Below are 14,171 nucleotides of genomic sequence, written 5' to 3' on the forward strand. Positions count from 1 at the left end.
AGGAGCTGCACGTCCGGGCCTTCGATAGCAATTTGGTGGTGGGACCCTCAGTCCTTCTTGGAGCGAAGAACGCACCGCTGAATTGCCGCAGAAGAGTGGAGCATCGTGATTGCACTGCCGTGACTCTTTTTTTTTTTTTGGCTGCTTGGGGAGGCAGAAAACCTGGAGCCAGCCCTGCCATCACCATAGTGCTATATAAGTTCCTCACAATTTTCAGTGAATTTTTCTTCATGACATCATATGAGGTAGAGAAGCATTGTTATCCTGATTATGCAGTAGAGCAGAGACACAGGAAGGTCCAAAGTCACACAGGAAATCTGTTGCAGAGCTAGGAGTTTCAGTGCAGGTCTTTATTCACAAGACCATGCTTCATCCTTGACTAACTTTTATTATCATTATTTAAATTATAATTGTACTGTGTTATTTAATATTTGCATATTGCACCATAGCAGTAGGCATGCATGGTGTTTTTCAGGATGCAGGAATACACAGCTAACTACTGCCTTCCTTCACATCAAATTTCCACTGGTGTAACTAAGAGCACAACATGACCCCCATTCGCTGGCCAAGGGTCTTAGAAACTAGAATACTGTGAAAAACCTACTTGTTTCAGATCTTCATTCCCCCTTATGTTTCCTCATTCTGTTTTAAAAGATCTCCAAAAAACAATCACAACACTCATCTGGAACAGTGTGTGCCCTAAAGCTAGCCCTGTGTGGCTTCAGCAGGAGAAAGAAAATGGGGACAGGATTGACATAGCTCTGACTAAGTTTAATATTTAGTTTTTAGCTGCACAGTCCAATGTTGATTATATATATATATATATATATATATATATATATATATATATATATATATATATATATATATATATATATATATATATATATATATATATATATATATATACACACACACCCACACTCTTACACAGGAAGCCCTTGGCATTACAAGGTACAAAAGGAGCACACTGTTTTTCTGACTAATTTAAAACATAGTATTGTACCTTGTACTAGTACACAAAAGACAAATTGTGCCACTCAAGTAAATTAAATAGATAACAAAGTCTTTCCCCCCTTGCCCATTCCTTGAGTTCAGACTCAAGGAATGGGCATGCTTCATACATGCTTCATAAAAAAGACTCCTCTGAGTGTTAGCTAAAACTGAAATAATATTTCGTAACTTCTTTGGTGGTGAAGGTCTCAAGGCATAGGTACACTCTCTTCTCATAAATGCCTACTCACACTCCAAAAGAGATTACATATGTGGAAGACTAGTAAAGAAGGAAACGTGAAAAATGTTGGCCTGCTCTATTATAAATAAGGCAGCAAGTTGGTCACGGAAGTCACGGATTCTGTGACTTTCTGTGACCGCTGTGACTTCTGCAGTGGTCGGTATGCCTGGCTTGGGCAGCTCAGGCAGCCCCTGTGCCAGTCACACCGGCTGCTTCTGGGTCAGTCTTGGATCACCGCACTCCCCAGCAGCAGAGTTTGGGTGTGGGAGGGGCAGGGGGTTGGGTGACCGGATGGGGTGAGGTGGGCTCTGGGCAGTGCTTCCCTGGGCAGGGGCCGGGGGCTCTCCAGAAGCAGTGACATCCCCCTCACTCAGCTGCTAGGCGGAGGTGTGACCAGGCAGCTCTGCATGCTGCCTCCACCCCAAGCGCTGGCTTCACAGCTCCCATTGGCTGGGAACCACGGCCAATGGGAGCTGCAGGGGCAGTGCCTGCAGGGGGAGGCAGCATGCAGAGCTGCCTGGCCACACCTCTGCCTAGCATCTAAGTGAGGGGGATGTTGCGGTTTCTGGGGAGCCCCCCAGGTAAGTGCCACTCAGAGCCCGCCTTATCCCCTCCTGTGCCCCTGCCCCCTCCCACGCCCAAACTCTACTGCTGCTGTGGCGGGGTGGGGAGGCGCAGAGCCAGGTAGGGAGCTTGCTGGCCCCTCCAATCCCCACCCCTACCCCATCACCAGTGGGGGTCCCAGCTGTATGCCACCACCCTCCCCCACCTCCTAAGCAGCTGGGCCACCCTCCCCCAGCACCTGCATGGCCCCTGGGCAGCCTCCCTCCCCAAGTTTTATTCATTGGTATTTTTAGTAAAAGTCATGGACAGGTCACGGGTTGTAAATTTTTGTTTACTGCTTGCGACCTGTCCGTGACTTTTACTAAAAATACCTGTGACTAAAACGTAGCCTTAATAATAGACCACATGTCTGATTTTTCAGAAGCACTGAACTCCTCTGCCTCTCATTTTGTTCAGTGGCATGGGTGGACACTCAGCACCTCCAAACATCAGTCAATTAACAATATTTCTAAAAATAGTTCCCATCGCCTAAAACAATATCAGTTTCCATTCAGAACCTATGAAACACTACTCAGGGTAAATAAACTGGCAACCTAAACAAGGCTTGCTGATGGAGGAATGGCTAATTAGCTTTTGGTTTTATTTGTATATGATTGGAGTGTCTTCAAATCTGTACGCTTTGGAATCGAATCTCAAAAAAAATTTAAAAAAAGGTGCAGTCATATGGCCATCGACTAATTTTTCCTGCCCCACGTATGCACTTCTAGATTTGGATGAAAACTGTTCCAAAATAAGGTCAAACTTTCTTTTCTTGTTGTTCAAGCTGTTATTGCAGTATAATGGTGCAACACTAAAATGCTTCTGCTGGATTAATAAATAAAAAAAATTGGAAAGTACTTGAACTGCAGGAAAACTATTAATTGTAGGAGTGACTCTTACACCTGCTCTTTGAAAACTTGGCTTCCTCATATCAGCTACATTAAAAAAGACATGGTAGTTTAATGATCAGAACATTTCAATGAGTCCTTTGTATACAGACAGAAGAATCCCTGTTGTCATCACACATATATACAATACAAACATCAACATTTACAAAGTAGGGACTGGATGATCTTTATTTTTTGCTGTTTAACCATAGTCAATAAAGACAATGTAAAATAGTATGACAACTATAAAATGGGGAATAACTTGCTAGGCAGTAATACTATAGAAAAGATTCTTGGGATCACTGTGGATCACATATTGCGTATGAGCCAACAATGTGATTCAGTTTTAAAAAAGGCAAATACCATTGTGAGTTGTATTTATAGGAGTGGTGTATCTAAGACATGGGAGATAATTGTTTTACTCTATTTGGCACTGGGGAGGCCTCAGCTGGAGTACTGTGTCTGGTTTTGAGCACCACTCTTCAAGAAAAATATGGACAAATTGGAGACCAGTGGAGAGCAAAAAAATGATACAGGGTTTAGAAAACAAGGTCTGTGTGGGCACGTTAAAAAAACAACTGGGCATGTTTAGTCATGAGAAAAGCAGATTGAGAGGTTATCTGATAAGTCTTCAGAAATGCTAAGGGCTCTTATAAAGAAGATGGTAACCAGTTCTCCATGTCTAATGAAGGTAGGGCAAAACATAATGGGCTTAGTCTGCAGTTAGGGATATTTAGGTTAAATATTAGGAAAAAATTTCTAAGGCTAGCAAAGTGTTGGAATAAGTTACCAAGGGAGGTTGTGGAATCTCTGTCATTGGGGGTTTATAAAAACAGGTGTTGGGTTCTTCAGGGACTAGAACCCTGATCTGTGTAGTGGGAAGAGCCAACACCTCCGTGCTTCAGCCATGGGGTGTTGGGAGATGGGCACCAGGCAGCCCCAGTTTTTGGCTATGGGGTTTCAGTTCAGGCTCCAACCCCTGGCCACATGGCGGCAAACTCCAATCCCAGTCTCTAGCCTGATCCCGGTGGCAGCTGCTGGCCCCGGGCACCGACCCCTGACCCCAGCAGCAGCCACTGGCCCTGGGCACCAACCCCCTTCCATGTACTCTGACCCCTAGTTCTGGCCGCTGACTCCAGGTCCAACTTGTAGTCCCAGCCACTCGGCAGCAGGCGCCAGCTCTGGGCGCCAATTCCCACCCCTCCATTGGCCCCAGCCTCTACTGCCTCCCCAGCCCACATCCATCCCACCATGTCCCCCACTGCCTTTGTCTCCAATACCCCACCCCATCCAGGGCTTAATTTGTCCTGGTACTTGCTGAAAAAAGTGATATTAACAAACATACAAATATCACTTTTCACAGTAATATTTTTATTGAGTCTGCAAAAAACCCCAAACTCCTACATAAGAAATTACAATGATTTGGATGTGTACATGTGCCATTTATTTGCTTTTCCTAAAGGTAATCAAGTATTTTAGGAAAAAGTGTCAGTGTGACCACCAGCAAGAGTTGGTGGTCGCACTCTGAGATCATAAAAATGTGTTGCGAGAACCCTGTCAAAGGCTGAAATATGTTCACATAAAACACTAATCAAATACCAAACATACCTGTAAAAATCTAATTCTGATCTCCGATATTTGCAATTAGAAGAAGGGACTAAATTTTGTTTGGTAATTATTTGTTGCAAAGTAGTTCACCTTGTTCTAGTAAAGAAGTAGACCAAGAGATATTTATGGGAAGTAATAGGAGAGAGAAGAAAAATACAGATCTTAAGTGCCTGGCATGTCCATAAAAAGGGCTCACAAAATTGGTACTAAACTTTACATACAGAATACTTTATGTTAGCTGTTTCCAAATATGAAGAAATAGCTTAGCTTTCCAACAGCCATATCTGTCCATTATACTATGCTAGGGCTGTCATCTTCTCCTGGGAGGGAATGTTGTGTCCGCTCAGAGATCGTATAGATAAAACCTACTTCACTCTGGGTCCAAAGATGGCACATGGTATGAGATGTGACCCATTATGTTGTAACTTTTGATTCACATCCTTCATTTTGATGGTAAGGAAAAATACAGATTACATTTTTCTTCTTCTTGATACGAGGTATTTTCTGACTAATCATATACTAATATTTCCCAAGCCATACTGATAATCCTATGCATTTCAAAAGGGCTTCTGTTCTAGGATTGGACAATGAAATTTTTTTGGAGCTACAGCTAATGTACTTACAGTAATCAAAATCCTTTTCATGTTTTTTCCAGTTATCTTTTTTCTTTGTATTGCTAAATGAATTTTGGTAACTCTTTACTATGCAGAGTTTCATAAACATGCAAATAGAGAGCTAATACAGATTGGTCACTTGGGCATGGCAAGCAGTTTATTTGTAAAATGAGTAGCACACTGTTCTTGGTTCAGAAAACATCATTAAAATTGATACAACATGGTCTTAGAGCAGGTGTTTCTCAACGTTTTTGTGCTGGTGACCTTCTTTGTACTTTAAAAAAAACCATGGACCCCCCAACAGAAAAAATTGTGACCCCATCTCACCTTAAGTTTGGGATTCTGGACTTCAGCCCTCTCTGGCGCTGAGCTGAAACATGTAAATTAGTTTCACGGGCCCCCTGTGGCATGAGGACCCAGGGAATTGCCCTGCTTCCTACCTCCTAACTCCAGCCCTGCTTGTGACTCCCTTAAACCTGTTCCACATCCCCTCCGGGGGTTACTTTCCCCAGGCTGAGAAACACTGGTCTAGAATAAGCATGGTCCTGGGAGTCAGGAGGCCCCAAACTCTTATTCTGGATTTGCCACTTGTAAAAACGTAAGGCTCATCATAGAGGTTGACACCAAAATTGCACAGAATGATATGTATTGCCAGTGCCAAACCTTAGGAGGTCTTGGTTATTTGGGGCAGGAATCTTGGGGAGTAGGCAGGCTGGTATATACTCAAAATGAATTTAAGTATATCTCATAAATCTGCTGAACTGTGATGGAGTGTGATAGGGCTGTATCAAATTCTGAAGTATGTTTTATACTCATGTTGAAATATTGGCACTATTGCTGCATTAGTTTGGATTTAACCACGGACACCCTGTTATGCTGCATTCCAGACAGATGCTCTGCTGGGGAAACGGAATTGGCACCTCATTGAAAGGCCATCACTGAGAGCCATCAAAGCTCAAGCTGGGGGTATTGACTTTCAACAACTGGCCTACCCATGGAACAATGGTCTTTCTACACAGGGGCCCACCAAGGGGTTGGGAGGCAAACATGACTGGTGGATATGGAATTTCAAAGTCTGAGCATGTCGCTTAGAGACAGGTGTCCAATTTAAGAGTCATATCCTGTTTTGTGCTGGGGGAGTGACCATCGCTATGTGTAACTAGGAGGGTGTGTCTAGTGCAGTCCTGCAGGGATCAGTCCTGAGTCCAGTACTACTCAATATTTTCATTAATGACTTGGATAATGGAATAGAGAGTATGCTTATAAAATGTGTAGATAATACCAAGATATGAGGAGTTTTGCAAGGCCTTTGGAAGATGGGATTAGAATTCAAAACAACCTCATCAAATTGGAGAATTGGTCTGAATTCAACCAGATGAAATTCAAGAAAGATACCAAACTGGGAGGGATTGCAACTGCTCTGGAGGACAGGGTCAAAATTCAAAATGATCTGGACAAATTGGAGAAATGGTCTGAGGTAAACAGGATGAAGTTCAATAAAGATAAATGCAAAGTGCTCCACTTAGGAAGGAACAATCAGTTTCACACATACAGAATGGGAAGAGACTGTCTAGGAAGGAGTATGGCAGAAAGAGATCTAGGGGTCATAGTGGACCACAAGCTTAATATGAGTGAACAGTGTGATACTGTTGCAAAAAAAGCAAACATGATTCTGGGATGCATTAACAGGTGTGTTGTAAACAAGACACGAGAAGTCATTCTTCCGCTTTACTCTGCGCTGGTTAGGCCTCAGCTGGAGTATTGTGTCCAGTTCTGGGCACCGCATTTCAAGAAAGATGTGGAGAAATTGGAGAGGGTCCAGAGAAGAGCAACAAGAATCATTAAAGGTCTTGAGAACATGACCTATGAAGGAAGGCTGAAGGAATTGGGTTTGTTTAGTTTGGAAAAGAGAAGACTGAGAGGGGACATGATAGCAGTTTTCAGGTATCTAAAAGGGTGTCATCAGGAGGAGGGAGAAAACTTGTTCACCTTAGCCTCCAGTGACAGAACAAGAAGCAATGGGCTTAAACTGCAGCAAGGGAGATTTAGGTTGGACATTAGGAAAAAGTTCCTAACTGTCAGGGTAGTTAATCACTGGAATAGATTGCCTAGGGAAGTTGTGGAATCTCCATCGCTGGAGATATTTAAGAGTAGGTTAGATAAATGTCTATCAGGGATGGTCTAGACAGTATTTGGTCCTGCCATGAGGGCAGGGGACTGGACTCGATGACCTCTCGAGGTCCCTTCCAGTTCTAGAGTCTATGAGTCTATAAAGACAAGTGCAGAGTACTTCACTTAGGATGGAAAAATCAAATGCACAACTACAAAATAGAAAATAACTAGCTAGGTGGTAGTACTGCTGAAAAAGATATAGGGGTTATAGTGGGTCACAAATTGAATGAGTCAACAGTGTGATGCAGTTGCAAAAAAGGCTAGTATTATTCTGGAATATATTAATAGGGTGTTGTATGTAAAACAAGGGAGATAATTATCCCACTGTACTCAGCACTGGTGAGGCTTCAGCTGGAATACAATGTTCAGTTCTTGGCACCACAGATGTGGATAAGATTGGAGAGGGTCCATAGGAAAGCAACCAAAATGATAAAACATTTAGAAAACCTGACCTATGAGGAAAGGTTAATAAAATTGGGTATGTTTAGTCTTGAAAAAAGAAGACTGGGGCAGGAGGGACCTGATAAGTCTTCAAATATGGTAAGGGCTGTTATAAAGAAGACTGTGATCAATTGTTCTCTATGACCAATGAAGGTAGGATAAGAAGTAATGGTCTGAATGTGCAGCAAGGAGATTTAGATTAAATATTAGGGAAAACTGGCAGCAGAGGGAGAGAGAGAACAGGAGGGGCTCTTCCATGCCTGAAACACTATGAACCACAGTGCACCAGAAGGGGTGAGCTCAGATTAAGGGAGGGTGTGTCTCAGGGCTTTTATTATTTTCAAAGAGCTGTAACTCTCAACTACTTTAAGAGTAAAGTGACTGTGGTTAAGAAATTCCCCTGCTAACTCCATATTCCTTGCTGCCCTGCCATGTTATCCCTGAAGGGATTAAACTACTAAAATCAGAGTGTCCTCAGCATAGGTGGGGTGCTGAGGGAGTGTTTGAAAGTAACTGGAGGGTTCAGGAGGGCTCAGAGGTTTCAGGGTCTAGGTTTCACATCACCCCAAAAGGTATCAGACTAGAAGCTTGAACCTGGGAGTGAGCCTTAGAGTCCAAGAGCAAGAAATTGTGACTAGACTACATCCAGACTCAGGTGGTTTGAAAGCATATGGAACTCAGCGAATGGGTCCACTTGCAACAGACTGGTGACTGTATAGTGGGTCAGGGGGCCCGTTTTTAACAAGTCCATTTTAGTGAGGTACCTCCTTCGAAACCCAAATATAAAAGGTATGATCACTGCGCATTCCAGATCAGCCCAAGCTCATGCCAAGTTGAGCAACCAGCTTGAAAATGCCTAGGCAAGCCAGGCTCACTAGAAGTATCAGTTAATACAAGTAAATAGTGGATTTTGGTGCTCTTGATTGCATTTAACCATGAAATGAATTGCATATCAGGAGCTGAGATGTCAAATAAGAACAAAGGAACAGATAGACATTTACTACCTGCTGTCTCTGCTCTGTCACTGGCCTCCTGCAGGGTTCCGTACACCAAACTACACCCAAATACCCCAGTAATGTTGATTGGCACTCCAACCATTATCATTAGAATGAATGTATGGTATGGTATTTTCTGTGTTAGGATTTTTTGCCACAAAAGTAGTCTCATTCCTTTTAGCCAGGCAAACTGCAGAAGGCAGGAATTTGTTGTATAAATGTGACTTTTTCAAAATTTTAGTGGCTGGCCATTGTTGTACTTTCTTTTTCACCAGTGGTGAACTGTACAGTGCCTCTTTCTCCTTTTTACTATGAAGAAAGGACTGAGCTGTGAGAAGTCCCCATGCCTTTGGCTTTGTTTTGGGATAAGTGGATATGAAGATGCAGGACCACAGGTGCTGACTTTTGTTTTTGCTGGTACCTCCTCTCCGTCCCTGAGGCCTGAGGGGGAAGAGGCTGAGTGGGGACTGGACCTTGGGGAGAAGAGGCCAAGCAGGATGGGGCCTGAGGGTGGAGGCAATGCCTCAGGGGGAAGAGGCCAAGTGGGGGTGGGGCCTTGGGGCGGAACACAAGTGGAGTTGGGGGTGAGGCCACAATGTAGATGCTGGGACCCACAAAAGATTAATCCGACTCTGTGGGTTCAGAGCACCCCCTATTTTTTTCCTGTGAGTGCTTGAGCCCTGGAACACCCCTGGAGTTGGCACCTATCTGAAGGAGGCATCTGTTTTGCTCCTATAGAGGGAAAGGATCAGGACACATCGAGCCAATCCCTGTATAACCTGGGAGGGGACAGTGTTCCACAGAAGGACAGCATGTACAGGGATACACGTGTTTTGAACATGGATCGTGAAATGGGTCTCGGTTGACATAGAAAGTCATGTATCTTTGGGAGCATGGATGGTGAGTTTCTCCAGGGGTCAGGTCAGGGATATGGGGTGGGAGACATGAGTCACATGGGGAGAATAGATACCACTGTTATGAGGAAACATAGGGGGATTTATGGAGGAGGTAGTACAAAGGGAAGGTGTCTGCGACAGAGTGGGTCACCTGACCAGGGGCTTCCCTGCTCAGATACTGGTGTCTTCAGGTGGGGAGGGAGGGTGACTTTGAAGCTGGCTGTCAGCAGTGTACATTCAAACATTCCATAGAGTAGCACCTAATGATGCATATCTGCTACCGCATAATATTTTATAAATCATATTTACAGACATCGTCACAAGAAGATATTGTGCTGTGCATGATGCTGATAAGCCAAGTGCCAGCTCTGGCCAAGGCCGCAGTTGCTAGCTTAAGAACTGACAAACTCACAGCTGTAAGCCAGGCCAGCTTGCTTGCGTGTTAGTATAATTCAAAGTAGATGTTAAAATGTATTAGCATGTGTTTAGTGTCTAAACTTCATGAAAAACGAGGGAAATGTTGCATCCATTGTTTTCGCTTATCTGTACCCTGTTACAATGTAATAGCAAATATTTGCATTGTATATACCCCTGTAACTAAGTAACCCATCACATGAGAAAGAAGCCTTGTGTAATGCAAATGAAGAACTTTAACAGGAAAGTGCTAATTCCTGTGCATGGAAAGCATATCGTCATTGTGTGTGAGATCAAAGTCTCTAAGTACATTCCTCTCTCCGCATTATGAAAGAAGGGACACATGTGGGGGCTGTCCTGTCAGCTTAGTTTCTGTGAAAAGAATCTATAAATATGAACCTTTTGTTTGGATTCTAACAGGCAAAATAACTGCAAAGAAGATGGAGATCCCTGGAGGTACTCTGGGTAGCCCTAAAAGACTTTTGGGAAACTGGCAGATTACATCTCTGCTACCTTTTGAAATTATAGACCAGTGGTTCTTAACCTATTTGAATTGTGGGCTGCATATGCAGCTCTCTATGTGTTATGTGGCCTGCATCTATACAATATATATGCCATTTGTATGGCCCTGAAGATGTCACATGGGCCGCAGCTGTGTGCTCGTTGGGCCGCGAGCGACCCAGAGGCTACAGGTTGCGAACTGCTGTTGCAGACTATGATTCACATGTACATATATTTTTACCTGCTTTAACTTCTCAATAACTCTCATTTGTTTTTCTTAGCTAATAAACCTGCAGTTAGTTTACTGTAGAATTGGCTCCCAGCATTGTCTTTGATGTGAGATCTAGAATGCAAACCAACCTGGGTGAGTGACTGGTCACTTGGGACTGGGTGTAACCTGAATATTTTGTGATTTTTGGTGTAAGTGACCATTTATCACATAGTCTATCTTGCCTGGGTGGCAAAATAGACAGGAGAGCCTAAAGGGATTGTGTGGAACTCCATGGTAAGACTATTATAGTGATCCAGGAGTTCACATTTGTTACTGAGTTGGAGAAATCTAATTATAGAACATACCACCTGTTTGGGGTGCCTGCCCAGTTTTTGATAGCACTGGTCTACAATTTTTGAGAAGTCGTCTGCTTCAGAGATAAAATGTGATATTTATTATGTATTTTGAAGTGCTGAATTCAAATATGACAATTAAAACAACTGATTGGCTACTGTTTCTAAGATATTTAAGTTTTTACATTTTATGTCTATGTATATTGTGTAGATAGTAGAGTTTTAATCATAAATTGTAAACCTAGGTCTTTTCATGTTTTTATGGTTGCTTTACATGATAATATTTCTCCTGTCCTGTTTATGGAACACTTTAAAAATCAGCAAAAGGGTTATATAAATAAAATTGATTATGAAACAAAAGGCAAAAAACTATTATGTACATAGTTTAGTCCTATTCAGTGTCTACTTGGCGCTTCTTGGCTTGTCTCTTGTATTCATTAAATGGAGCATCTCTTGTCACTGTCCAGCAATAGTCTGCAAGCATTGATGGGCTCCATTTGCCATGATAGCCTGCCAGGAGATTCCACTGCTGTAGTCTGGAGCCCAACAGCTCTGCCTTACTCTTGGGTAGTTCCAAATCCCTGACAAGGTCGTTCAGTTCACCTTGTGTTATGAGGTGTGGTTCAGAGGAGAAGGATGGGAGAAAATGTGGGTCCTGTGACATTGATGGTTCAGGACAAGAAGTTTCATCCTCTTCCTCTTCCTCGTCTGACTCAAGTGAGAATGATTCTGGTGCCTCAGGAGCCGGCAGTCCTTCTCCATGGGGTACTGGGCGTATAGCTGATGGAATGTTTGGATAATGCACAGTCCACTTTTTCTTCTTTGACACATCTTTCCCAACTGGAGGCACTATGCAGAAGTAACAATTGCTGCTATGATCTGTTGGCTCTCTCCAAGGCATAGATTTCCTTTTCCTGTTCAACCACTGGTGAAGATTTGTTGCACAAGTGTTGCAGCATATGTGTGGGGCCCACCTCTTGTCCTGATCTCCAATTTTGCAGCCAAAATAAAGGTGATTGGCTTTCTCAACCATAGTGGTTAGACTGCGCTTTTGTGATGCAAAAGTCACTTCACCACAAACATAGCAGAAGTTATCTGCACTGTTCACACAAGTACGAGGCATCTCTGCTCACTTTGGCTAAACAGAAATGTGTCCCTTTGCAAAATCAAACACTGAGAAATAAGAGAGCACGACACTGTATGATTTCTAGAGCTGATATAGGGCAATTTGTTCACCAGAGTGATGTAAGCTTCGTTATGATTGCATCATCCATGACTTCTAGGAATAACATGATGCAATTCATATCATGTATGATGCAATACCAGCTTCAGATTGCATCATTCATTGTTTTGCCTCAAAAGCAAGTACTGTCCAAACCCAGTCATAGATTTATTCATAGATCCAGTCAAAGATGTATTTTAGTCATTTCTGGTTTAAATTGAGATCCCTTCCCTTTATAACTCACTTCTCCTCTGCCATTCCCAAGTCAAGGGTCGTATATACTGACCTAATAGCATATCTTGAAAACTGGAGCAATCAACAATTTTAAGCATCATTTTCATTGTCAGTGACCCAGAATTAGTAAAGTTGGACTACATTTATTTCAGAAGCATTTTGGCTGTAGAGCAATGTAGTCTGCCCTGAGGTAGGCACTTATGGTAGAGAGCCACTCCAGACAGCATGACACCATGATATTTTCTTTGTTTTCTCCTTTTGTCAGCAGGCTGGGTTACAATATATGGCAAAATATATGACTCTGCAATTCAAATATGTCTGTACTGTGAGGTTTTGAAGTTAGAATTACTATTTCTCAATTTTCACTTCTCTCACAGTCCACTGTACTTATATAAACAGTATAACTATATCTTTGCTAATTTTAATTATTGGTACAATACTAATAACTGAAAACACACATGAAGTCAGTTATTGTCCATAACTTTAACTGTACTTTTAGTTCTGATTGCTTTTTTGCTTAGCAGTGAGAATTAAGATTTTGTAAGAACTGTACAAGTAAACTCTAACCCTCAGTATTAATCATGTTTTTTAAATTTATCTTTTATGGTAATAGAGATGACAATCTGACATTTAAACAATTAGTTCTTAATAAAACTGGCATTTCATTGCAACTGGAAGCTGTGAATGATAATTCTGTCTTAAAATGAAACTGTGAGAAGCAATTATCAATGCATCAATGATACATTTATCAGGATGGAGGTGCAAGGCCTTCTGTATCATTTAAATCCTGAGGAAGGGCTGGAAACAGTGGCTATACGTGGATGTCTCTGCATTTCCTGCATATTGTAGAATGGGGCTCCTACTTGGTGCTGAATAGGTTGGTGCAGAGAGAGAGTGTGTGGGTGTGTGTCTCTGTGTATTTGTGGGCTGGGGCAGAATTGACATGTGTGGGTTATGTTGGGGTTTTGAGATTCCTGACTGTCTGGATTTAGTAGCCTTAAACCCATTTATAATGGGTCTGAAGGGGCACTGGCTTCTCTTCCCGCCCATGTCTATCCTTTTTCCAAATCTTCTTGATTCTATCCATAGTTTTAAATCAGATGATTCAGAATCTGTTTGAAAACTCCAGTTTATTTTGAACAAGAAAAGTCAGATTTAATTTATTAATTCATTTATAAATTAAAGAAATTAAAGATTTTAAAAGATTGTATATAGGACAGAGATGGCAGAGTTTTGAAATCATTCTCTTGACCACCTGTCGTCACAGCTCTAACCGCTAAATGTATGACCTCCAGATTTTTTTCCACATTTCCAGATAAGAAGTGCCTATAGCTTTTTTCTTTCTAGTTGTGCCTTACTTTGTAACTATCTAAAAACATAATAATGTAATTTTTGGCAATTTCTACACACCTAATCTAAAACAGTAACAAACAAGCTAAAACTCCTGTAATGTAAAATATAATCTGAAACATGTTTTTTTCAAATACATTTTAAAATGTGCTCTTACCTTTTAACTATTTGAAATCTCATGATGCCAATAATATTGTAAGATGTAATTTGTTACCAATTTAATAAAATTTAAAACCAGCAAAACTTTAAAAAGTAATGATATCAAACAAAATGGCCTTTCTCTTTTACATATGTGTTCAAACCAAAGACTAAGTTTCACTCATGCCGGTAGGTAAGTACAAAGCCAGGTTTCACTGTAAAATTAAAACTCTATTTTTCAAAATATAAGAAAAAACAGCATTATACTCATTACATGGAATATACACCATATTAAGCA

General features: G+C 41.8%; 1 protein-coding gene across 1 annotated transcript in view; it reads left to right on the forward strand.

Annotated features, from left to right (window-relative positions):
* KL (klotho) overlaps window positions 1–14,171 on the forward strand; it is a 61,060-nt gene that overhangs the window by 25,440 nt on the left and 21,449 nt on the right. The gene's annotated exons all lie outside the window — the stretch shown is intronic.

This window comes from Gopherus evgoodei, chromosome 1, assembly GCF_007399415.2.
Source record: "Gopherus evgoodei ecotype Sinaloan lineage chromosome 1, rGopEvg1_v1.p, whole genome shotgun sequence".
NCBI lineage: Eukaryota > Metazoa > Chordata > Testudines > Testudinidae > Gopherus > Gopherus evgoodei.